Consider the following 27,580-nt stretch of genomic DNA (forward strand, 5'->3'; position numbering starts at 1 on the left):
CTAAATCAGCAACCCTTAAACAACGTGGGAAAAAACATCAATAGTAAAAGTTAAATTAGCAACCCTAAAACAACAGGGGAAAAAAACAACTATAGACAAAGCTAAATTGGCAACCCTGAAACAACGGAGGGGGGAAAACAACAATAGTGGAATCTAAATTAGCAACCCTAAAACAACAGGAAAAAAAACAACAAAAGTCAAAGTTAAATTGGCGACCCTTAAAAAAAGGCAAATAAACAACAAACAACTATAGACAAAGCTAAATTAGCAACCCTAAAACAACGTGAAATAAAAAACTAAACACAAATCTATAGTCAAAGTTGACTAAGTAAGATATTTATAAATATATATATATTTTTTGGTAGTTCTAAATGGGGCAGACAGACAGATTGACAAGCACACAGTTGTTGAAAAACTGACATACCAGATTCAAAGAGCATTTGGGGATGTAACAACTTAATATCTACAATAGTTAACGATGGTATCTTACTTAAAAAATACTTTTCCAACAACTTTCAAACCAATAACCGACTCAGCAGGAAAACAAGCAGAGAAAAATGTTCAGTAACTCCCCGCAAATGGACCATCATTGCTGTCAGCACTGATAAAAAAAAGTCCATCCGTTATCAGCTCGACATTTAAAAAATATTCACGGCAAATCAGTTCGGGAAACGACTGGGTACAGATGAGTTGGCACAGAATTCACATTGAAGACAGATCATTGTTTCCCGAAGAGCCTTCAATCCAAGAAATAGCACCGGATGAATAGCATAAGTTAAGACTGTCATTTCCTCCTGTCATCACAGGGTCAGAAGAGAGGGCCGGGTGGGATTCCGGCTCCATCAGAGCGCTCCATCAAAGTACGGACGTGAATCAAAAAGCAGACCCGAGCTTCCTCTCCCGGGAAAAGCGTGAGTGGAATAACGTATCTACCGCTGGGATTCGGTCGGCCAAAGTGAGTCTGGACACAGTGAATACCATCACAAGTGTATTAATTATTCAGCAAAGTTGTTCCGCCGGACTGTCGCTCGGGTTATATGAAGTTTTTCGGTCCCACTTTTTCTCAAGGTCATGTGTCGCCGGTGACAGGGTGGAAACCGAGTTGAGGCAGAAAATATGAACGTTGTTCTCCGTGGAGACATATTTCGGGGTCAAAAGCTGGACATTGTACTCTTAGAAAGAAAGGTTGTGACTTGACTTTCGGAGACGGAGTCGACGCCAAGAGAGGGAAAGTCATCTGGATTCCGAACTCAAAATACAGTTTATACCAAAAATATTTAAATCTTTTTTTGGCGGCGGGGAAAACAAGTTCTTTTCAAAGGTTCGATCAGGGAGATAATGTGACCTTTATTTTAAGAGTAAAGTATGATTTAAACTACATATAAAAGAGGTTGGTCTGATTTAAGAGCTTTCTTTTTTATCCGTCAAAAAATTCAAAAGCATACAGTAGCAATTATGGGAACTTTTATTTAAACGTATATAGCTGCTGTTTAGGACAAACAGATTTATTTCATTAAGGGTGGTTTCAGTAATACAGTTTCATTTTCATGAATTTTAGTATCATTAACGTAAATCAGACACAGATGGAAGACCTTTTTGGAAAGATAACGTTGGTCCTGCTGTATTCAAGCTGATGAACCACATTTAACCAAAAATACAACAATACATATATTACAAAAAATCTAGCTTTTTTAAAATACAAAATAGATTTAAAACTAAAAGAAATATTTGAAAAAAAAAATCACTTTAACACGCTTGAAATGAGTGCAAGAAGTGCTAGCGTCATATTTTTGGATTATCGCGACATATTCCGAAAATTGAGGCTTAAGCTGCTATGGGGTAAAAGAAGGGCAAAAACGTTTTGGGTACTTTCAAAAGGCTGTAACATTTGAGCTATATATGAGTTGGACAAAATACCCTTTTCTTGTCAATATGGATCTATTTTCAAATGCAAATTTTATACAAAGAATGTCAGCAAGCATCAAAACAGTCCCGTTATGAACAGGGATAAATTATATTTGAATGTAGCCACATTGTTATTACACTATTAAGCAGTATTTTCTTTTAAAAAGTATGTTACAGTTAATTGGTCAAGAATGCCGTATAGTACAGCACAATGCAGTTTTTGTTAAGTCATGATGCATTACTTTGACATTAGCCAACATTTGACCCTTTCAAAAACCTCCAAGTGTTTCCATGGCCGATTAAAGGAGCTGCAGATTGAAGTGCCAGCCTGTGGTGAAGTCCATCTGTTCTTTCTTTTTCTTCTTTTTTTTTTGGTTGCACAGGCAGACTTCATAACTCACACTAGAACATCCTCTTCCCCCTCACACTGCTCCAACTGTATGATGAAATGTTTCTAATTAGCTCAAACAACCGACGCTGGAATCCGGTACCGGATCACGGCCCGGGTGCATAGATCACGGGTCGACCTTGCCGCCGCTTCCTCCCGGTTTTGATCCGACGGGGTGGGGGGGGGAAGAGGGTCACGTATGGCGGAGACACTTAAAAGTGCTAATGCTCCGTGAACACAAGGTATTCAATAATACAACAAAACTATTAGCATAAAATATGCATCATTATTCACTTAGCATTCATCTATTCAAGGTCATTGTCGAGCGGGCGAGGCGGCGCAGTGGACGGATTCTAATGTCGTGTCACAGTTATTTGTCAGGAACCGACAAGTGGCGCGAGGCCTCTTGGTCGAGTCAAGGATTTCGCTTTATCGGGAAATTATGGACGTTGATTTGGTGATAGATGCGGCGGCTATCTAATGAGTCTTGAATTAACAAGTAGTATCGCCGTATGGGGTCGTGTTGACTTCATAAATCAAGTAAGCATATGGGTAGGAGTCGACACTTCCAGGAGGCAAAACAACCATGCGTATAATTTATAAGGGCAGCGGAGATAAAGGGTCAAAAAGTGAAAATTAAGTCTTGTTTCAAGAATAAACGCCCTGCTTAGAATGAATTAAGAGTGAGTCAATTTAAATTTCACTAGTTTTCAACATGTCGACTCAGGGTTGGAATTATTTGGGGAGTAAATTATTCCTTTTTATAGTTATAGGCAAACATATAACTTTTCTTCATCCAAAAACACAAACTTAAAGACATCCAAATACCTCCATACTGCTTGTCTGTAATGTCCCTCTTGTATTGAAGCCTTAACATAAGAAATAGTTTCAAAAAACATTTCGAACGAGTCTGTATTTTAAGCTTGTTTGTAGCAGAAGCTAAGAAGCTAAAATGCTACATAAACTATGGTCTACAATGTAGGAAATGCTACAAACAAGCTTTAAATACAGACTTCAAAAATAAAGAATCCCGAACAATACAAGATGGCTGTTGCAGACGAGCATTATGGAGGATGTTTTTAACTTTGTCTTTTTGGACAGGAAGGACGAAAAGAAGGCCTAGTTAGCGACCTTCATAAGGACATTCATTTCTGCCTCTAAACTCTAAAAAGACTCGAACTACCCTGAAAATTCTCCCAAACATTAGTCGACCATCTAACGAATGAGAAAAGGAAAGTCTTGATAAAAAATATTAAAAGACAAAAATGCGACGTGCAATGCTTTTAAACAGTTAAAAAAAGGGAACATTGAAAAAAACATATTGAGAAAAAACATACTTCTATAGTGACTTGTACTAAAATTCTAACCCCATCGACAAAACCATAACCAAGTAAATCATGTTTAATTTTGTATCTAAAAAAAATATTTTTATAGACTTGTCAGGTGATTGTTTGACCTCATTACGCCATAAAAGTAGGTCAGAAACACTGATATCGGTTTGTGAACTATACTTTTTCCAATCCTTATTTTATGAGATTAAATCTTAACATACCAAATAGAAGAAATCTTACAAGAGTTACATTTTTCAGCTTTCGTAAATTTCAACTCCAAGCTGATTCTTTTACAGAAAAATATACAATGAATAAATCCCACAAGAAGAACAGTTGCTAACGGGTGACAAATTAATGTCATCTGCTGTTGTCGCTTCAGTTTTTCTTCCAAGAAATCCACACGTTATCAAGTTTTGAATATACATCGGTGCCAAGTTTTGGTACCGAATGAGGAAGCATGTTTCAATACAACCGAAAGATATGGTCGTAAGTAAAGATATTACCAGGAGTTAATTTACCGAGACTGTAGGTGTTCCCGTATTAGCTTGTATGTTAGCTTTAGTGCTAACAAATGCTAAATCTTGTTATAATGGTAAATTTAAGTATTTAGTTCACTTAAAAATACAGTCTCATTGATACTTAAGTAATGGAGAAGGACCGGTCAGACAGAGACTTGGCCACAAGTGGATTAATCCTCATTTTTTTGACTTTCAGAAGGAAGCGACACTGGCGGACACTAGGGGCAGCGTTGCACCTCCAGCCATTAAAATTTGCATTTGCTATAAATCACCTTTAAAAAAAAAAGAGATTATCCTTTGCATATTCTTAAAATTGTTAAGGTAGAATGACATATAGCCAGGTTAATATGAAAATAAAATAAATAAAAGTAGTCTTTACTGACTTCCGTTGATCCATCGTGCAGTGAAAAGGTCAAACTCCATCCAACAAGTCCTTGCTATCATTAAGTGCTTTCCCCCTGCCCGAGATTAGATCCGATGAAACTTTAATGACCCCCGTGAGGAAAATTGATGGCATGTCATTCTGCAATTTCAAGAAACTTGAACACTTTCATACCTCGGGGCACTAAAGAAGTGACGGGTCAGCCATCTGCTGCTGATTTCTCATTCTATCAAATAATAGCGAAAGGTTAAAGTCAATGTTACGGAGTCGCGAAGAAAAATGGCCGACACAACCTACATAATGTACTTAAAAGATAAAAAAAAGACGACTTAGTGTTTCTTTCTATACAGTGGACCGTTTTTCTCAGTACTTGTCAACCTTTATGAGGCACGCAGGATAGGTGTTGTAGGATTACAAGTGATGATGGGTTGCAAGTATGAATGGAAAATAAATTTAAATAAATCTACAGTAAAATAAAAAAAATATATATTTTTCAACCAGCTACTAAAAAGTAGTGATGGTTTCATGAAGCTTCATGAAGCAGTGTCATTATTTTCTGCACTATTTTCCTCTGTTTTGAACAAAGAAACAATCGAACATGACATCATTTTTAATCTGATGGCGCCACCTAATGACCTCTAAAGAACTTGACACTGTTTCAAGAAGCTTAATCGGCACATCAATACTAAAAAAGGGGCCTCAACCTGCAACTTTTTTGACTCCTGTATGTGAATATTAACTCTTTATTAACGTGGCGAGCGGGTAGTTATATTTCTTAAGGAACAACATTCTATCATTCCTTACTGTGAGTGGAAGAAAAAAAAAGAAGGGGAAAAAGGAAAATAAGCTCTTCATCAAACCTGGGCAACCCTTGTGGTTATCATGAGGTCAAAGATACAACAATTCTATTTTCTTTTTATTGATATTATTATTAAATAGTCTCTTAATATGACTATAGTGTTTTGGTTTTGAGGACTTTTTACTTTTTTCATTGTGCCTTTTTTCTTGGGATAGAAAATCCTCTCCCGTCTCCAAAGAAAAATTAAGAAGAATAAAATACTAAACAAATACAAATTGATACGTCTTTTTTAGCATTAAAGTAGTAATGAACCATTTTTAAAAAGTTAAAACAAATGTAAACTTTTATACTTTACAAGTCTTATGTTTTTATATGACCTCCTTAGGGCCACAGAAATATAAAAGAGCAGTTTTTTCCCTTTATTTTTGCTCTACACTTATCATCAATATTTTATCCAAACTGAAACTTATTTTTAATTTGAATCATATTTAACTTACCTTTGGTATTTTATTCAATTTTATTTCCACGTTATATTTTAAGCGCACAATATTGTATTTTTGTTTCCTTGCTCTGTCAATTGATCTTGACATTGATGAGGCTTCATGAAACAGTGTCAAGTTGTTTAGAGGTCAGTAGGTGGCGCCCTCAGTTTAAAAATGATGTGATGTTTCATTCGAACAGCTGTTCAAAACAAAAGTGCAGAGACCGCCATCTAGTGGGCTCTAATATTAAGGACACTTCTTCATGAAGCTTCATCAGAACATCACTACCATTAATGTCAATGTATTTCTGTGAGAGTAACAAAGTTAAAAGTTAGTAAAAGATAGTAACTGTTCATTTTTGAACATCTAATCTTACGTACCAACTGGTCAGAGTTTGCGACAACATTTTTCAATGTATTTAGTCATACAAGAACCAATAACAATTCATCAAATATGAAACTCTCTGACAGTTCCAAAACAGCCACCGACGCCGGGACACTGATCATCCTGTCAGACGGATCCCGGGAGACAGTTCCGTCCGGCCAGCTGACATTAATTGCCGCCCCTGGGCAGTGATAAGCTATTTGTGCCACGCGCCATGTCTCGATTTAATGTAGTGCCTTGGCTCTTGCGCCGCTTGATTACAAAACGCAGACGTTCTCTTGTTGAAGTACTCTCCGGGTATTTGGAGAAAGACCACTTAACTACGCGATAACGGATGAAGGCGTGTCGAAACAGATGCTGCACGTTGCATTTTCAAAACCCTTTTCTGACTGAAATTCCTGTAAACATATCCTTTTTTTGGGGTAATTTAGAAACATTTTGTCATTTATAAGCCTCCGTCTGGTCGTATACACCGTCTTCAAAAAGCCTCGCCCCGTGTCTGAGCTCTCAAAATCCAGGAATCTTCCGAAAACCGTCTGCCGGTTTGATGAAAACTGTTTGGAAAATAAACAATCGTTTTCCCGCAGCCGCCTCTCCACGAAAAGAAGGCGTCTCACGGAGGTAAATACGGAACAAAGTGTCATGGTGGCATGTAATGATTTGTCAGCTGTTCAGTGGTTTCCATTGATGCAGTGGGAGGAAGTCTCGGCGTGTAATTGTGTGAAAGCAGAGCAACGGCGCACCTTTTCTTTCTCATGTTAATTGGACCATGTCTGGATAATTGGCTGAGGTGAGCTGGGTTATTCAAATGTGTGTTCCAAAGATTGCTGATCCGCAAAAGCGTGTAAGTGGATACATGTTGATTTTTTTTTTAAACATGCTCAATGTGTTTTTGAAGAATAAAGGATTATCAAAACTTCATCTGGTTTCTGTAGTAAGCTTCGAAAAAATATGCAGCGGTTCCATAATTCACAATTACTGTGATTCTTATTATTATCATATTACGATTCTCCAAAATATTTCTTCTGTTGAAGTTATAAGATTTTTTTATTATTATTATTATTATTATAAGAGGTAGTAGCAGTGGAATGATTATTAGTAGAATAAGAAGTAACCAAAGTAGTAGCAGTGTTTTTTGCAGTTGTAGTATTATTATCTGTAATAGAAGTAGTAGCATTAGTAGTAGTATTACTTTTACTGCTACATCCACTGCTGTTACTATTAATAGTATTACTACTATAACTACAACTACTACCACTGGTACTGTTTCTACTAGCAGTCCTAGTAGCAGTGGTAGTAGAAGTTACAGTAGTAATATCACAGTAGTAACAGTTGTGGTAGTAGTAGTAGTAGTAGTAGAAGTTGTACTAAGACACTCAGAAGACGTAGTAGTAGTTGTCGTAGCAATAGTTGTAGTAGTATTCATTAGAACAGTAGCAGTAGCGGTAGTAGCTGTTGTAGAAGAAGTAGTACTAATAGTAGTAACAGCAGTTGTAGCTGTGGTAGTGGTAGGATAAGTTGTGTTAGTAAGTAGTAGTAGGAGTGATAAGAACAGTGAGTAGCAGTGGCTCAGTAGTAGTACTATTAGTATCAGAAGTGTTAGTTGAAGTTGTAGTAGCAGTGAGAGTAGAATATATATATTAGTAGTATTACTAGTTTAAGTGGTAGTAGCAGTGGTAAAAGGAACAGCAGTGCAGTAGAAGTAGTACTACAGCAGAGGTTTTGGTAGTCTTAGTAGTAGTAGCAGTTGAAGTAGTACTATTTGAGTAAAAATATAAACATATAAATATTATTGCGTCAGCTTGTATTTTTAAAGTGTTCTTCCAAACACTTGAAGGTTTTGTTAATGTGACTAGTGGATATATGACCCCCCACAGAGGGTGGGGGGTCTGTCACAGAGGGTGGGGGGTCTGTAACAGAGGGTGGGGGGTCTATCAGAGAAGTTGGGGGGGCATTACTCTGAACAAGGCCAGCAGCACCAGTTAAACGGTCAAATACTGGATCAATACGAAGCTGCATCACAGTATGATGGACGACTTCTATTCCTGGAACTGGTGGAAACTAAAATAAATAAACATCCTTGTGGACTATTTGTGGGCTCAGTGGACGGAACAGATATCAAGTTTTATCAAACCCGGTTGGATCCGCACATCTATTCCAGGGTCATACACTCTAGAACACAAAGGGCCAAAAGTGACTTTAAAAAACAAAAACATTTGTTCGAACATGGTTGAATAGAATAATAATTTGCGGCCTTGAAATAATAATTTGGCCACTTTATTAAATCTTTGAATTCAATCTCAAAGCATTATTTTTATATTTTCATTGGTAAGATACATAATTTTTAAGAATAACTAAACTTTTAAAAATACATACTGTTTTTTATTTGTTTTGGCATTTATACCATGATTGACACCACAGAGGATATTCTGAAGAATGCACAACCTCAGTTATCTTTGTTAGACTAAAATAGAGATAAAGGATTGTTTAGATCAGCGACATATTTTGAGTAAAGAAGCTAAATTGTGTGATTTAGTATTTAGTATATTCGTATTTTGTGGTGACAATTTTGTTTTTGTGGCCATGATTTAGTTTTTTGTGTCGACGATTTAGAATTCTCTGGCCACAAGTACGTTTTTCATTGACTAGTTAGCGTTTTGTGGCGAGAAAATACTTTATTATTATTATTATTATGATTAAGTATTCCTTGGCGATGATTTAGTATTTCCTTGGCGATGGTTTAGTATTTTGTGGCCATTAATAAGTATTTAGTTGATTCTGTAAATTCTGGAGACAACTATCTTGTGGCAACGATTTAGTATTTTGCGGCATCAATTTATTACTTCCTGGTGACGATTTAGTATTTTGTGGCATCAATATAGTACTTCCTGGTGACGATTTAGTATTTTGTGTTATCAATTTAGTATTTTGTGGCGTCAATTTAGTATTTTGTGGCACCAATTTAGTATTTTGTGGCACCAATTTAGTATTTTGTTGCGTCAATTTAGTATTTTGTGGCATCAGTTTACTATTTTCTGGCTTCAATATAGTATTTTCTGGTGTCAATTAAGTATTTTGTGGCATAAATGTAGTATTTTGTTGCATCAATTTAGTATTTTGTAGCATCAATTTAGTTGTTTATGTTATCAATTAAGCATTTTGTTGCATCAATTTAGTATTTTGTGGCATCAATTTAGTATTTTATGTCATCAATTTAGTATTTTGTGGCATCAATTTTGTATTTTGTGGCATCAATTTAGTATATAATATTAGTGTCAGTATTTTCGTGGTGACAAGTTAGTATTTTCTGGCATCAATTTAGTATATTGTGGCATCAATTTAGTATTTTCTGGCATCAATTTATTATTATAATATTAGTTTTAGTATTTTCCTGGTGACGATTTAGTATTTTGTGGTGTCAAATATTATTAAGTGGTGAGATTTAGTATTTTCTTGTGTAGATTTTGTCAATTGTGGCCACATTTTTGTACCACAAATGACTATTTCTAGACAAACATATATTTTTGTATATATATATTTTTTTACCATGTCATCTCTGGGTCCCTGTCATTTTGTTAAAGCGACAACATGTAATATTTTCCTTCAACATTATAATCGTCAAGTATAAGAGCCTATAAGATCTAAAGCTGCTGTTGTGAAGCAGAAGTAATCCTGGCTCTTATCAATATTAGTCTAACATGAATTGTCGGTTTCTCTCACAGAACGGCAGAAATAGATTCGGAAAAAAGTTCTCTTCTTATCATCCCATCGACGCACCTGCATCCCATCATCCGGTGAAGTCGTGTGTTTTCAAGTGTTCATCAAAGCCCTAACTAGAGCCGCAATTAAAGCCACCATCAGATAAACACTTGTTTCTCTAGTGCGGATCTGTGATTGCACGTCCCTATTACCAAATACCTGCAGTGGAGAGTCATCAGGATGCGTCGCGAGCGCCGGCACCGAGGAGCGCGAGGGCAGAATCTTTAATTCTTGTTGTGGGACGGAGAAAGTTGTGCACCAGAGACAGATTGAAAAATGGGATTGACAGGCCCGGGGAAAGAAAAGTCATCTGAGTGGGGTTTTTTTTCCTGGAGGTTTTACAGGTGCCAGAACCGGTCCGAAAGCCAAAGCCCGGCTGGATCAAAAGTTCAAATATCACAGGGCATCTATTTCTTTAGGTGTCATCTCTCTGAGGCGTGTCACGGCGACGGTGTGATGCCATACGTGCCGCCAATAGCCAAGTGTCCCCGGAGTCGGACGCTGCTGCAGGCAAGTTTTCTGGAAACGACTGCACCGAATGTTTTGTTATCGCTTTTTTTTTTTCTTTCTGCTGATTGTAGCTGTTCCACTGCCTCCTTATCAAGAGATTATATCGTCCACGGAGATCCAGCACAAAAAATATGGCGTCTCACAAATGACTCCGATGTGTTTGAGCTGTCGTCAGCACACCGGGGTCTGACTGACGGTGACAGAAATCTGCTGAATAAAGCCGTCGTTAGGAAACCGTGATAGCGTTTGAAGGGATTGTGAACACAATACTTTTACTAACAATCTCTGAAAGAACTGATATTGGTCTATCAATAAGGGTTCAGATGTTTGCTAACTGCTAAAGCTCACAAGTAGCATGCTAGCTACAAGAAAGAATAAACCACATTTGACTTCTTGTATCTAAATATGATCTAGATTGGAACAATAAAATGATTGTATTTCATAATAAATACATTAAAAAAATTGGGATACAATACGAATTAACCTTTTTGGGTTTTTTTCCTTATTAGCTGTGGCTAACAAACAACCGTATCATTAGCCATTTGCCTCGGCTACCAGATAATATAGAAATGTTTTCAGATATTTACTCGAAAGTTTATATTACTAACTAGCTTCAAACTGAATATAACTTGCTTAAGATATTAGTTAGTATCGATAATAAAAAGATATGGAAAAAAAATACATTCTATTCACCGTCAAAGTCAGATTTTAGCACATAATCAATATTTTGTGGTGACAAATTAGTTTTTCATGAATTTGTATTTTGTGGCCATGACTTAATATTTTGTAGCCATTATTAAGTATTTTGTGGCCATGACTTAATAATTTGTAGCCATGATTAAGTATTTTGTTGCCATGATTTAGAATCCCTTATTAGTCCTGCGAGGGGAAATTCGGTAGTGCTTTTGACAGCCATTTAATTATTTGTAGCCATGATTAAGTATATAAGAATATTCCAAAACATAGTCATTTCGGGGTACAATTTGGTATTTCATGAGCACACAATTAGTATGTTTCGTCTATTATATCTGGGACCCAGTAGTAGTTTATATTGTGCCCTCTAACAAGTATTTTGCTGAGATTAATTGGTATTTACAGACTTTTGCTCATAATCACATACTGCTGCACACTTAAGCTATTGTGTGAGAACACCTAAAATACATTAACCAAGACACTGAAATGACTTGCGAAAACCAACAAAATGAAATAACTGCCAAGCTCACCCATGAATTACCCTTAAAAAATATTCAAAATGATTCAAGACCTTTGTTTATTAATACTATTAACATACAATGAAAACGAAAAAAATCAATTCCTTTGTACTTTAATAAAATATATACACACCGAGCTAAAATATTATTGCAAAATCCTAGATTTTTTAAATATTGCGTGAAAATACATTCCATCCCTGATTGAATGAATTCTCTTCAAAACATGACTGTTGCACAAGCGTGCCTCCAGGAGGCTACAATAGAAACAAGTAGCGTTATCGCGCGATACAATGGCCACAGATGTCGACTGAAAGAATGTCCACCGGAGCGGTTCCTTTGCATCAAAGGAGATTTTGGCAGCAACCCCAGCTAGCCTCACAACCAACGACGTCCGCATGTTTACCTCAAAGATCACCCGAGACCCCGACAGGAAGCTCATCTGCATCATTGTTTTCTCGGTACAATTGGCAAACGCCGTGAATGGCGACATACGGGCAAACTGTTTGTCAAAGTCAACGTTGTGAATCGAGTGTCCCACGATGACGGTTATTGTATGGCTGCATGTAGGTTATGGCAATAACTCAGGTGTGTTTTATTGATAACATTTTAATATTACTTAGTTACCAGATCCTGAGGCATTCATCCACAAAAATCACTTTGTGTTGAGGTAGGAAAAAACATGGCCCCATGTTGCAACGATCCGTCCACAATTCCTAGAAAATCCAAGATACTGCTGGGCATGTAAGTAAGTAAGTAATTAGTATTTATAGAGCGCTTTTCTAGACCAGGGTCACAAAGCGCTTAAACTATCAAAAAATACCCAATAAAATAAAAACTTGAAAGGTCAAGACAACACAGTGACAAACAGAGGAGTCCAAGAAAATCAAGGAAAAGCCTGCACAAATAAAAATGTCTTAAGAAGGAGTCAGTAGATCCATCAAACACAGAGGGAGAGGAAGATCGTTCCAAAGCTTAGGAGCAACAGTCTGGAAGGATTTCTCTCCTCTGGTCCTGAACCGTGTTCAGGAACCATCAGTAGATTCTGATCCACAGACCTCAGAGCCCGAGCTGGGGTGTAAGGCTGGATCAGATCACTGATGTAAGGAGGAGTCTGACCATGAATAGATCTGAAAGTAAGAACCAGAATTTTAAAGTTGATTCTGAAAGAAACTAGCAGCCAGTGAAGAGATTTAAGGATCGTAATGTGAGTTCTTCTACTAGAGCGGGTCATAATTCTCATTGTTACTTTTCCAACATAATTAACTAAGTTTCGTCAAAATATATAAAGCATTTTGAAGGTCACCAAGTTTTATTTTGCACTAGGGACTTGTAGAAAGCATATTTCGAAGGCGTGTTTTCAAGGTGTGGCAACTATTGAAACGCTAACACTGGGCTAGCTTCTCTGCAAAGAGAACAGCACCTATTTCGTCTTCTTCAATCCTGGTCAGTTGGAGGGAATCCTAGACTATCTTCACCATGTTTCTCCAGCGTGTCCTGGGTCTCCTCTGTGGCCTATAATCGATGGGACATCCACTGAGCACCTAATCGGACGCCCAAGATACCTCCACATTACTTCCCACTCCATTTCTAAGCGAAGGCCTGGACAGCTAACGGAAAATCAGTTCCTCCGAAACTTGTTCTGTGGGACTCTACCGACCATTAATGACAACAGATGAGGGTAGAAACATCAATTTTTACTAGTTCACAGGTTTCTATTTTGAGTAAACAGAATCAGGCGTGTCAACAACCAAAGGCAACTTTCGGACCCTTCAGTTTAACAGAAATAATACAAATAAAATGATATTAATGTATAACATGGGCCTCCTGAAATCGTACTAATGACACTGCAACATTGAATTATGGGTAAGGCAGTGATGGAGAGTAGTGTAATAGAAATATGGATGAACTGAAATGTGTGATGTACTTTTTTTCAGGATAAGGTATCTATATGAAACAGCACTGTATCATTTTATACTATTAGGGTTTATATTTTAGTTTGTGTAAAAAAACAATATATATATATATATAAATAATTATTTTTCAATTAACATAATACATTTTTATATTTTAATTTTGGGTTGCATTTTAACTTCATGCCACTAAATGGCAGAAGTTGTTACGCCCTCAGCAGCTAAAGAAAGAATAAATCCCGGCGATGACTGAGGACAAGAGGATACAGTGGACATATTTTGGTATAAAAACAAATCAAAGCAGTTACGACTTCGTCAAGAGCCATGTGGTCTGTAAATTCTGCAACACCAAAGTCAAGTACTCGACAATACTACAAATATATCCTAGTTACTACGGTATCACAATATATCGTATCGTTGCCCCTGTATCGCGATACGTATTGTATCCCCAGGATGTTGGCAGTACACAGTCCACCAGGATCCAGATGGAACACCACCAACATTTAGTAATATTTTCTTCATCCCAGTACAAAGGTTTCTTCCAAACGTTACACACAATAGAACCCTGGCCTAGAGGCTGAAAACCACAGCTTGGCTTGATTTTAAAAAACACATCGTGAATTTGCCAGAATGCGAGGTATGACCTTGGTTGAGATTTCTCAAAAACATGATTCTTAAAACGATATTAGAAGCATATTCAGAATATCTCGCCCTTCAAGCGAAATTAATCCACACTCGAGCGGCTTTTTTTTTTTACCAGTATTTCTATAACAGCAACAAACATGTCCGCTTGGACAACAATTATATTCCCCAGGCGTCTGACTCGACATTATCGATGGAAAGATGTGAGCGTAGGGCGCGTGATGTCAACGTCTGATGCGGCAAACATGGTGAAACACAAAATAATTGATGCATAAATAATATCTACCACCGTGTCCTTTCACAAGACATTCCACTGGAGCGGTCCATCCAGATGATTGACATGTCAGGCTGGGGACTGGGTTTTCGACTCAAACTACGACGTCTCTCTTTTACCCACAGCTTGACGAGAACGGCGGGGCCAGAACGAAACATGCAGGTGCGAGGGAATGATAATTCCTTTTCCTTTTTGTGAGGCGGGATGATTTGCCACATCACATGGCATATCTCTGACTGTTTTGATACAGACCTCTGCGAGATATTTGATTTGACTGCACGCCTCGCGAACCCCTGCCAGTCAAAACAACTCGGAGGGAAGAGGCAGGTGGGTGGGATGGGGAAGCAGATGGTTCCTTCTCCTTCTGCACGCAGGGCGGGTTTTTTGTTCGCTTTAGTACGTGATGAGCTAGTTTTTCCTTTTTTTTTCCAGAGGAGACAGAAAACTGAGTCTTTTTCAACACGGTGACACCGTTTGAAGTGCAGATGATCTCCTGGGAGCAGGGATCGATCAGTGGAGACCATGAAGGGGTTTAGCTCAGTCTGTTCAGGAATCCTTTTTCCATGTTTCATCACTTTGCAAATCCTTGGGTTACTGCTAACTGCACGATACTTTCCGATATGTAGTAACAAGGTTATATGTGTAGTATTGTCGAGTACTTGACTCTGGTGTTGCAGAATTTACAGACCACATGACTCTTAATGAAGTCATAAATGCTTTCATTGGTTTTGAAACCAAAATATGTCCAAACATCACCTTTAAAAGCTGCAGGAGTCGACTGTATCCTCTCGTCCTCAGCCATCGCTATCCCAGCTAACGTTTTTTTTGTGTCTTGACTGTATGAACCATCAGGGAGACACATGGACAAAGTGTGGCCGGGGGCAAGAAATTCTGAACTCGAAAAAGGTTATTACTTGCAAAATTTCTTTGTTTTGTTTTTTTTGGGACATTTCCTACCTCTATAAATTATTTGGATAAGTATCTTATAACTGTATTCATTGGTTTTTCAGGGAAAGGTTTCCAAAAGACTAAAAAACATACTTTTTTTTTGTTTCTTCTCTTTTTTTCCTTTTTATTGTAATTATTAATCTCTTTATTCTCTCTTTTTACTCAAATTCATTTATTTTTTTAAGGTATTTCTTATCGATATAAATAATTTGAGTAAATATTAAATTTATATTGAATATTGTTTTTTCCTTATAATTAAACCTTATATACTTATTTATTAGTGTTTATTATCTTAGAGATAACTATGCAAGATGAATGACGATTATGTCACTCTCTGTGGTAAAGAAGAGCTGAAGCACAACCTACTGTAATTCTGTGTTCTGTGCGAGCGAGTTCCAATGTCTCCTTGAACTCATCGCTCCCAATGATATTAAATCACTAAAGATAATGGCTGATATAAATATCAATATTCAGGTCAATATTATCGGGTGAAAACAAACAAAATCTTTGTGTAAATTGTAAGTTTCAAGTGTCTTTTCTGACATTTATCTTCAATTTCCAGTTTATATTTTGAATCTTTACACGCTCTTTCCTATTGAAAATTCAAAGTACATTACTAATAGAATTGTAGGAATATTTTTCTCTTTAACGGTTGCCATGTCTGATCCCTGCTAGCACCGAGATAACATCACATCAACTCTTTCATGAGACATCAAATGCATAGACAGCAGATTGAAGATGGAAATCTTCATCCAGGAATCCTTAGCGGTTCCAACCTTAAGCCGCTGCCTTGACAGACAGCTTTACGATTCCCACAGACTTGTAAATGATCCGCTCGTAACTTGTTACACAAAACGAGACATTACCTTAAAACACTTCAGAGTGTGAGGCGAACATCCATTTTCAAATATACCGCATAAATAATAAAACATTCTCGCTTTCAAAAACTGCCTTTAAGAAATGTGATTCCTTTGCCCCGAAAATACACCTTTAAGTTGTTGTTGAACCATTATTTCGACCAGCGTTAGTGTCATTTTCATCGTATTTTTCCGAGCTTTTAAGCGATTATGAAAGCGCTTCGTCGCCGGGAGCGTCGGCTCCGTCCTAGCCCGAGACGGTGTTCAGACTCCGAGCATCATTCCGCTCAGTCAAACGCATCGGCGCGTCACTGCAACTGACACTTTAATAGTCGCTCTGAAAATCATCAGACGGCACTTATTCATGTGTGATCTTAAGATGATGGGAACGGGGTTCAGATGGCAGCTAATGACAACATGACGCTAATGGCTCCTTTTTTTGGAAAAAAAAAAAAGTAAGAAACTTAAAAAAGAACCAACAAGAACAACATCTTGAAAGTGACACTTGCAACATGACAGCACAAGAGAAGAAAAAAAAAGAAAGGACTCGAGTCAGAGTACTTGTATTTTCAAAGTGGATTACAACTATGTTTCCATTGCGATACAACTACGGCACTGTATATAGGAAAACCTATTGTACGTCAAATATCTCGATACACCGAGAGGTATTGATACTAAAAAGAACGTATCTCAAAACAAGTAATTGTTACTTTGGTTTTAGCAAATTGAGTTTTAATTCCTATTTACCTTAAAACAAAATGCTAAGTCATGTTGTGGCTAGCAGGATTTAGCTTGTAAACGTGGCTTAAACTTCCTTTTATTTTTATTTAATTTCCATTTACTACAATCAAGACATTGCTTGTTAACAATAAAGAAAATAGAACCTCTTCAAAACGGTGACAAATTGTGTTTTATATTTAATTTCTAGCTAAATTCATCTAGTTCTTGTTATTAGCCATTAGCTTTGGAATGCAGGCTTTAGCACACTAACGTGGCTCAAAATTGTTTCTTTTATTAAATTATTTCCATTAACTATATAATCCATGCTATTATTTTTTCGCAAGAAAATGAAAATAATATGTACTGTATATTTCACTTGCAACAGAATGTATATTGTTTGTGTTATTAGCCATTAGCTGTGGATAGCATCCCTAAGCTTGCTGACATGTCTCAAACATGTTTTTTTTTTTTTTTTCTGTTAATTTTAGAATCAAGGCAATTATTTTTTCCCAAGAAATACCTTGCAAAAAATACCTTGTCAAAATAGTGACAAATTTATTTAGTTGTAGTTTGCCGCACAATGCATGTTGGTCGTGTTATTAGCCATTAGCTGTGGCTAGCAATGGCTTAAACATGTTTATTTATATTTATTACATTTTATTTAGCTGTACAATCATGATATTGAATATTTGCAAAAAAAACACAACAATAATACATTGTCAAAATAGAAACAATCTTCAGAATGATAGATAAAAAATACACAATCAAAAATGCGTTTTAACTTATATTCATATGTTACTTGTTTTGCATTTATTTAATCGACTTGTTTTTATGATGATTCCACTGAATAAATGTTGAGAAAAATAAACTTTTTTGTGACTTTTTAAAGTATTTTTCATTCTTTTATTATTATTCCCTTTTATATTAAAAATTAAATTAAATAGAAAATACTTTCTTGCTGTCCCACAATAAAGGTAGAATTTTTTCTACTGCAACAACAGTGCTTTTAACTGAAACTAATTTTAAAGAAAAAAACACTTGTTTGTCAACATTGACTCCGCCTTAAAGAAGCTTGAAACACATGCGACTATTCTCAACGATAAGAAAAAAATTCGACATCAATAATTTCTCATCTTTATCGACTGAAATAACCTTTGTTTGAACTTCATTCAAAAGTTCACGACAAGACTTCAATTACGAACAACCCGATCCTTTTATCTGAAATTTGCAGGAAGTGAAAAAAAACAAACAATGTTTAATAAATGATGGTACAACAAACACAACGATCTGGAATCTGATTAGAAAATCTAAGCACAGTTGAAGCTCTCATCAAAAATCAAATCCTGCACTATTTTTCCTATGAGGGGAAGCTTCTCTTTTTTCGCCCTGCGTTTATAGTCATAGATCAATACGCTTATAACCCTGACAAACACTCGCCGCTGAAGAATGAACGCCGACCAATTCACCTTCACACAGCCCTGACTCATCCTTTCAAAACCACACCAGCATACTGATGTTGTTTACCCTCATATATTTCCCAGGATCATAAAAATAAAACATCATGATCACAGTATACATTTCCCGTTGTGCTGTAGGACAGAAAACCCAAGTAGCTGAAGATTGATGATGTCGATGTGATTCTTAAGACATTCGAACGTGACTTACTTTGAGCTGAGATGTTTCCAACTTGTGTGGTTTTCATTTGTAAAGACTTTAACGACTAATAGTTTCATGAAAAACATGTAAAAAATGTTGTTTAAATGAATAAAAATGTAACTTATCTCAACATTATAACCAGATAATTCATTAACCTTGACATTAAAACAGTAAATATAATGGAGTCAAACACACGAATGGTGGCTGATTATTGCAAATGACTATTTATTTAAATGATAACTTAATTTAATATATTTTTAAATCACCAGAATCTTTAACGTCAATCATCTAAAAGATTGATTCAAAATATATATATTTTTTCATTTATTGTCGATGATAAGTTTAATTAAATTGAAAGTACCTTTTAATTAATACAAACCTGTATAAAAGTTAGGCCTGAATTGTTTTTTTGTTCAAATCAACATTGTGACTTTAGAATTTATATTTAATTATTTTGATTGTTTTCTATTTAAAATTGAGAAAAAGTCAATGTCAGAACCTGTCAACGTAAGAAGAAGATGTTGATTCTAACTTGACACTTGACATGTAAGGTAAGGTAAGGTAAAACTTTATTGATCCCTCATCAGTAAGTTACAGATAAAATAAATAAATAATAAAAAAAGACATTTTTTTTTTTCTCTTGTATTTATTGTTAATTTATAAAAGGTGTTTTATTTTGAAAAGGAAATTGTATTTTCTCAAAAGTAACTTGTGCCTCTTGACACGTTAAGAAGATTTAGTTTTAGTAACTTTTTAACTTCTGGTTCGCGATTCAGTGATAAAAAAAGAAAGAAAGAAAAATTGGCTTCTTTTAAATTCTTGTTTTATTTTATTATCTATTTTATTTCTCGTCAGTGTGTTGATTTTTTTTATTTATTGATAAAACATGCATAAAAGCAGGGCCTGCAAATGTCTGTTGTCAAGTCAACATTGGTATGGTTATAATAACGACTTCACAAAAAAGATGCTAATGCTAAATTCACGTATTTTGAATGTAGCAAATATGATGCAGTACAGAGTGAAAAATACAACGTATACAAACCAATATAAATCATTAACATCAATTATATGAAAGACTATACCATACTCTATTGGCCAGTAGTACTAAACCACCAGGTTGGGGCTCAGCACCGGTCTGTGATTAAGAGAGAAAAACAAGTTTTTATTTCTCTTGTATTGATTGTTACTCTCTGAAAGATGTTTTATTTTGAAAAAATATATGTATTTTCTTTGAGGCAACATTAGCTTATACCTCTTGACACATCCAGAAGATTTTGTTTAGGTTTATTTTTTTATCTAAAGAAAAAAGCGAGCAACTACATAACAATTTACATTGTGAAAAATAGAAGGAAAAACCTTAAAAACAAGGAACCTCCCCTCCTTTTCCGAAAAAATGTATTCCATATATAAAATACAAATATTTAAACCCTGCTAAGGGAAATACATCACTTGTTTTTTTTCGGTCCGTGAAAACAATGCTGATGTTAAACCACTTCAAGACCCCAACGAAAACTCCTGATTCTACCAAAAGAAAATGTTGAAAAATAGAAACATTAAAATAAAGTAAAAATAAATGAAAATAATAATGAAAATAAAAATAATCTTCACGACACCATCCCTTAGCTTCACGTCACTCTTTTTTTTTTTTTTTTAACTTTCCGAAAAGTACTCAACGAGCACCAACAGCGAGTCGCAAACGCAGCCAATGTAGTTTAATCTGAAGCAAGTCTTCGAGTGCATTCATCAGTGTCAGGTCGACATCACTGAGCATGCTCGCAGATGTTGCTTTCACCAGCTTGATTAATGAACATTTGGCTCGGCGGTGACATATCGGCTCCTTAAAACCTCATCATACCAGTATACCGTTTATTCTCAAATACCGTTTCCTTCTTGGTTTTTTTTTTGATCGTCCTTGCTGAAAGTTCTAGAAGCTTTTTTTGCTGGAGAAACAAAACTGAAAAAAAAAAAGAAAAGCCTTTAGTTCCGCTTCCGCCGCCTGTCACGGATCTGGTGATTGATGTTTCATTTCCAGTGTTGAAGGACCTCCAAAGTGTGCGCTAGACTGGAATATAAATATGAAAAGGATAAAACAACAAGCAGGACGATAGTTTTCCTAAGTTCCTCTAATGATATGCATGTGTCTTTTGAGTCTTTAAAGAGTTTTCAGCCTCAGACGCTCATTTTTGCGACCATGCATGGGATGGCAAAAAACAAACTTCAAACTTCATGTGATTATTTCATGTGTTTCTTGTCAGTTGGATCAAACGTAATTAAGTTAAAAAACGCCAAATGTTGTTTGCTTTGTCGACGGAACCGACCAGCCTGGTGGCGCTTAATTAAATCTCACACTGTATAATTAGGGGAATCGTTCATCGTCGATTATATGCACATTAATTTACAGTTTAGATGTCGATGCAAAGCAGACGTGCAGAGCTCAGCAAAACGCAACTTACTATATTGATGTTTCCGTTCAGGCAGTGTTAAACTCATTAAAGATTAGTTTCATTCTGTTAAAACTGTTATTGTGTTATTTTTATTGATTTAGTTTCTCTGTCAATTTGGGCCATTTTCGATTAAATTTATGTCATAAATATGTTCCATCTTAACCCTTGTGTTATCTCAGGGTCAAGGTGAGCCAAAGGCCCAAAAAACAAATATCTTTGTGGTATCCCTTGTGTCGTCTCTGGAACTACCCCCCTGGCTTCCATAATTAATATGCAGTGGTGGAGGTTGTTTGCCTTGACCCAGAAGCAACACAAGGGATACCACAAACACATTAGTCAATAAACAATACCTCTGGACCAACACGCTTTTTTTTAAGAGAAACCGCAGCCAAGAGTTACAGAGGTTTTTAAATGGCAATATAATATGAAAAAAATGTTCTTTTTATACTTAAATGATGCTCATGAACACCGTTTAAATGTATAAAAGTTCTTGGGTTTGTTTACTTTTGCTTTTATTTGGAAAAAAATCATCACTGTTTGAATGTAACATTATTGATTAGAGCACCTTGTCACTTACACTTAGTATTTTGAGTGCACAAGTGCCTCCCAGGCAAACACTTTAAGGTCACAAACAAACTTTGAACGCAGAAAAACTGAATGCAAATGTTATTACTGTCTGTGTCTTGTTTTGTCTGAAGCTACTGTGCAGGAGAACCAGGAAACACTAAACGTCCAAAAAAACTTGACGCAAGAAAAGTACTGTGTTTAACACAAACTGAAACACAGAACCTCACACTATATATTTACATGTGTGTTTGAGTGTAATAGCTGTAACAATCCTGCAGTAATCCAGTGTTGGTACTGAGTAATGGTGAATTTACTGACACAGTATCAATACAGGTAGGGCTAGGGCTAGGGTTGGACGTTGTATCGCAGACATTCACGAGGCCTCATCGACCCATCACTAGGTATTGGTATCGACTACTCAAATTTTGGTATTTACTCAATGACATTTTTTCAAGGCCACCGGGTCACCTTGACCCAGAGATGACACAAGGGTTGACTATAAAATCAAAGCTATTTGATTAGGAACTCAGCCTGGACTCCAAAAAAACAGAGCCTCCAGTTAGCTCTAATCACGCCCCGCTTTGTTTATACAACGAGTCCCTTGGAGGTGGAGACTTCCAGGGATTGATGGCGGGCAGCGACACGAGAACTTGTGTTTGCTCAACCTTCCTTTTTCTTCGAGAGTTTTGATTCCGAGGTCTGGACTGGCAGACTGGTTGTTCAGACTTCAGTTCCCCCTGAAAATCCAAACATCATTTCACACATATCCTCGCTCCCCCCCCTGAGGGCGAAGCATAGAAAGTTCTGGCTCCGTGTTGACGTCTCGCTAACATCCGTGACAGGGACAGAATGACTCCCAGGTTCTGAAATAGAAGCCGCTCTGCTCGGCACAATTGTCAATCCGACGGGGTCGCAGATTGCCAGATTTAACCATGATACAGCTGTCCATCATCCAATAGGATCGCTTTTCCTTATCTCCCATCAATCTGAATTACTTTCGGACGGAGTCTGATATCTGAAGGCAAATCCTGGCCTGTGGCCCAGACTCTGGCTGCTTCATTTCCACAATCACTTGGAAGGTAAGTGACAGCTGGATTTTTTTTATTGCTGCTGGATGCATGGTCCAACAAGCAAGATCCATCAAGTTTGCTTCACGGTGCCGTCTGGAGTCAACAATAGGAAATCAGTCTGTCTTTTTTCGTATTGTGGTTTCGAGGACAAGTATTTATCTGCTGAGGGATGAAGTCAACCTGATGTAGCTAAAATACATGGAAGACACTAACTATTAAATACAACAGATTAATTGACGATGTCTAGGAAGTTTGGCGCCAAAATGGCAGCCTTGTTAATTGTCTGGCTTTTTCCACTAAACCACGATCAATTCCTGTTTTGTCCTGACATCACTGGCAATAAAGATTTTCTGATTCTGATGAAAAAGCCAGAAGTAATCAACGGTAAAGTAATTGAGGAACCAAGGATTCTGTGTGAGCTTTCTTATCCAAGTGTTAAATGAGAGAATCATAATGCTTTTGGTCATAAAAAAAAAAAGAAAAAGTATATGTTTTGTCGATTTGTTTTTAATGATCACTTCAATACACGTAGTTTCCATTAAGCTTTTCTTATATACAGACAGAGAAATTGACTCAATTTAACTCAATTGACTTTTTGGGAAACAATACAGTCAATAGCACAAAAGTTAAGTTAGATGTTTGTTTCTTTTTTAAATGACTGGAGTTTCTCCTGTGTCTCTTTGCAAGTCGAGGTATTTGTTTCAGTCAAGGTTGATTAAAAAAAAAAGGCTTATAAATTGGTTAAAAAAAAAGTAATGTAAAGGATATAAATGGAGAAACTAGCAACGTCGCCTACTGACTTGATATACTGTTGAAAAGTACTTTTCATGTAGTCATTTTTTGGTGTTATTTTTGCAGGTACATACTTTTAATAATTGAAAATTCTCAAATGCTTTTTTTGTTCTGAAAAATGTAATGTAAGCCATTTTTTGGCATGCAATTTGTTTTTTTGGAGGGTTGGGATGGTCATTCTATCCTTTAAAAAAAAAGAAGAAATGTTTTATCTATGAACTGAGAAGTTTTTTTTAATTGGGATGATTTACGGAATATTGCAAACTAAATTATTAACCCCTTCTGTTATCTCAGGGTCAGGGTTATGCATTAATAATGTATGATAACCATTTTATCTAAAGCCAGTCAAGACTAAACATTTATTTTAGAATCTGGATCTTACAATAGTGTTAAATTACTGAACAGATGCTCAAATTATTCTGAGCAAAATTAACTCACATGTAATACAAATTCGCGACCCATTGGTATGTAAAACCATTTTAGGAGAGCTTTATGAAAATTAACTTGCTTCCTCTCGCCACATAAAAACCCATCAGTCGCCAGAAAATGTCTCTTTCAATACATGTACCACCATTGTTTGATCAACACAAGTAGTATACTGAGATAGATATTAAATACACATCGTAATTAAACCGGCTCTTCAGTTTGCTCTGCAGTGTTTGCTTAAATCATGGCAGCGCTGCCAGAAAGATAGCTGGGTGGCGAGTCCAGAAACATAATTTAAAATTGTATCCAGTATCTCTATCAACTGTTGGCAACGGCTCTAAATGCTTGAATATTATCCCTCTAAATTTTGCCAATTCACACTGCGTGCTTTGTTGGTGGCAGCCAAGTGGACTTTTTAGGCTGGTGTAGAGACTGTTGTTAATAGACAGTATGTTTGTTACTTAGCAAGAATGATGAGGGTGGAAATCATTATCCTTGTTATTTCCTTTTAAATGTATTTCGATTTTCAACCTGATCACTTTGCCAAAATCTAAGCTCACCTCTAAATAAAAGTCACCTCAGCCACTTTACCACTTGATTGTTTCATTTTCGTCCAAAGTTTGTGAACATTTGTGATAAGTAAAGTATAATTGTGTAATGCTAGAGCTATGATACCACTTTTGCGAAGATACTACTATGGTTGGACTTCGTAAAGATGCTAGTCCCTACCAGTGCCAAAGTCAACAAAAACTAGTTGGGGGGTTAAAAGGTTTGTCACTGCCATCAGTCTCTGAAGTCTCCACCTCCAAGGTACTCGTTGTATAAACAAAACGGGTCGTGATTACAGCTGGCTGGAGGATGAGTGAAGCCATTATCACGCCATAATGGACTCTCGTAACCTCTCGTTCGCCCAGATTTCAGACTGGGGAGAACTTTATAAAGAAATAAGTTCAAAACATGGTCATGATGAGAGACTTAATGCATCTTGGAGAGAAAGACTTCAACATTTGAAGCATGCGAGTGAGTCAGGAGAGTTGGATTTTCATATTAGTTGACCTTTAAGTATCAAAACCAGTGGTATCAATCCCTAGATACCACTATATACCTGAACTCCTGTAACTTGGGCAGCAGTCTTTGGACTTGGAAGAAATCTTGCTGAAGGTGGTTAATGAAAGTTGTCAGGAAAACAAAAAGTATTCCAGACACTGGCAACAATACAGTTTTACAGTCTCTAATCCTTGAGTATCCTTGCTGAGTATCCCAATGAGTCCAATAAAGAGCTACAATTCCCATTATCTGCTCTGCCCTCTGGGCTGCGTCCCAAAACCTCCAGTCGCCTGCCAAGATGACCTCTATTCTACAGACGCTTCCAACTAATTGCCACCGTGTTCACAGTACGACTCATTAGCGCCTCCATCCTGCCCTAGACGAGTGACATGTCGGGCGACACATTCCTAACAAGCACTTTTTTATGATCCAAAATAGCGCTTTCATCTGAAAGTGAGGTTGTTAAAACATATCAAGAGGCGCTGAACGATAACAAGATTCATGAGGTATTTAGCACACAACGGTTTTTATCGCAGGCTGCGTTTTTTGGGGGCAACATCTACATTCGAGTACTTTCATTTTGAGACGTCTTCACCTCCTCCATGTTTTCGACCTTGCCTCAGATTGAAAATGCTGCGGGTGCATTGCAATCAGACCCAGTTGCTCACTGATTAGTTCCTAACAACCACATCTTTCGTTGCCCTAATGCTGCACTCCATCAGAGGTTTTACTAAAAAACTCTTGACTTTGTGTATTTTTGCTGATGGTCTTGGCTAAAGTTTATAGTTCCGAAGCCAGTACCGTGTGATCCGTCTAGACAGACGTGTTTCTTTTGATTAAGAATTTCTCACCTTAAGCAACATTTAGAAAGTATTAATTTTAATTGACCATCTGGCACATGTTTGTGTGTTTCCCAAATACATTTTTGGAGGTTATGGAGACGTTTTTGGCTGAGAGTGTCGCAGAATCTAAGAAATTTTGAAGGTCAAGTTGGCGTTTCTTCACTAATAACAACTTTTTATAGAAAAATAAAAAAGCATTTATTCCAGGAAAAGTTATTTTATTATTCAATTTGAGCTAAATCAACGGTGTCCTGTTCGTGATATGTTAATTTGGTTTACTTTCTTTTAGTTACAGTTGGTTTATCATCAAATTGAACCCTACTTTTCTATGTTATTGAAGGCACCACACAAGCTTGTGTTATGTTTTTTTTAAACAAAACAAATAATGTCTTGTCAGTGTCGACACAAATCATTAGTTGTTTTTACTCGTCACCACATTTTATTATTTCTTTTTTCCATACCTGAAAATGCCTTATGCTTAATATTTATGATACTGGGTTAGGAAATGGCCACACTTTCCATCAAGGAATCAGGGGGATTTTGAAGGGCAGGACAAGTAACTCTATATTCTGGACATTTGGTCAGTTTTACTCTGTCAACCCTAGGGGTGTAAGAACATATAAATATGGCAATATATATTTTTTTCACGATCTTGTATCGTACAACAGCACTGTATCAATGTTTCTTGTTTTTTTATTTTTTTTTGGACACAAAACCAGAGCCTTACAAAAAAGTTGAATCCAGACATAATTCTATCAAGTTTTCGTCGTTCTTTCCTGGGTGAATGAGTTGGTACAGCAAAGTAGCTTCTCTGCTTTGGCCTTTTATAGCAACATATTTACTGCATAAACTGTCACGACAAAGATGGAATCCATTGCTCAAGGGGTCCCTAGCCTAGCTTGTTTCTGTGGCTATTATCAACTTTCGTGATCTTTTGGTTCGTCTCTAAACAAGAAGGATCTGTCTCGCCTGCAGTTAATACAAAACTCTGCAGCGAGAATTCTGACCTGCTCTAGTAGAAGAACTCACTTTTCGCCGATCCTCTTCACTGGCTGCCAGTTTCTTTCAGGATCCATTTTAAAATTCTGGTTCTTACTTTCAGATCTATTCATGGTTAGACCTTCCATCAGTGATCTGATCCAGCCTTACACCCCAGATCGGGCTCTGATGTCTGTGGATCAGAATCTACTGATGGTTCCTGAACACGGTTCAGGACCAGAGGAGAGAAATCCTCCCAGACTGTTGCTCCTAAGCTTTGGAACGATATTCCTCTCCCTCTGCGTTTGATGGATCTACTGACTCCTTCATGAAGCTTCTTAAGACCTTTTTATTCGTCCCAGCTTTTTCCTAAGGTTCTGGGACTCCTGTGTTTGTTTTACGTTTACTTGGCCTAAATGTGTATTACTTTTGATTGTTAAAGTGCTTTGTGTCCCTGGTCTAGAAAGGTGCTTTACAAATAACTATTACTAACTTACTTTTGGAATACTAAAAAGCTATAAAACAAACATAGCTGCGCACTCTACTCACATGTCTATATAGTGGACAGTATTCTATATAAAACATTAAAATCCAAACTATCCCTGAAACAGTTATCGAAAGTAAATGGTCAAAATCCAATACAGTTCTGGTGTAAAGTTGTGCGTTTTCCTGCTTTGACACTTGACTTAAGTGTCAGAGGAACAAACAACACCTCAGTGTTCAAGTGCCGGTGCTTAA

At 36.7% G+C, this 27,580-nt stretch overlaps 1 protein-coding gene across 2 annotated transcripts in view; it reads right to left on the reverse strand.

Moving 5' to 3' along the window:
* The window catches only part of opcml (opioid binding protein/cell adhesion molecule-like), a 328,241-nt gene that overhangs the window by 107,517 nt on the left and 193,144 nt on the right, over nt 1–27,580 (reverse strand). The gene's annotated exons all lie outside the window — the stretch shown is intronic.

Source organism: Callionymus lyra, chromosome 14, assembly GCF_982586985.1.
Source record: "Callionymus lyra chromosome 14, fCalLyr1.hap1.1, whole genome shotgun sequence".
NCBI lineage: Eukaryota > Metazoa > Chordata > Actinopteri > Syngnathiformes > Callionymidae > Callionymus > Callionymus lyra.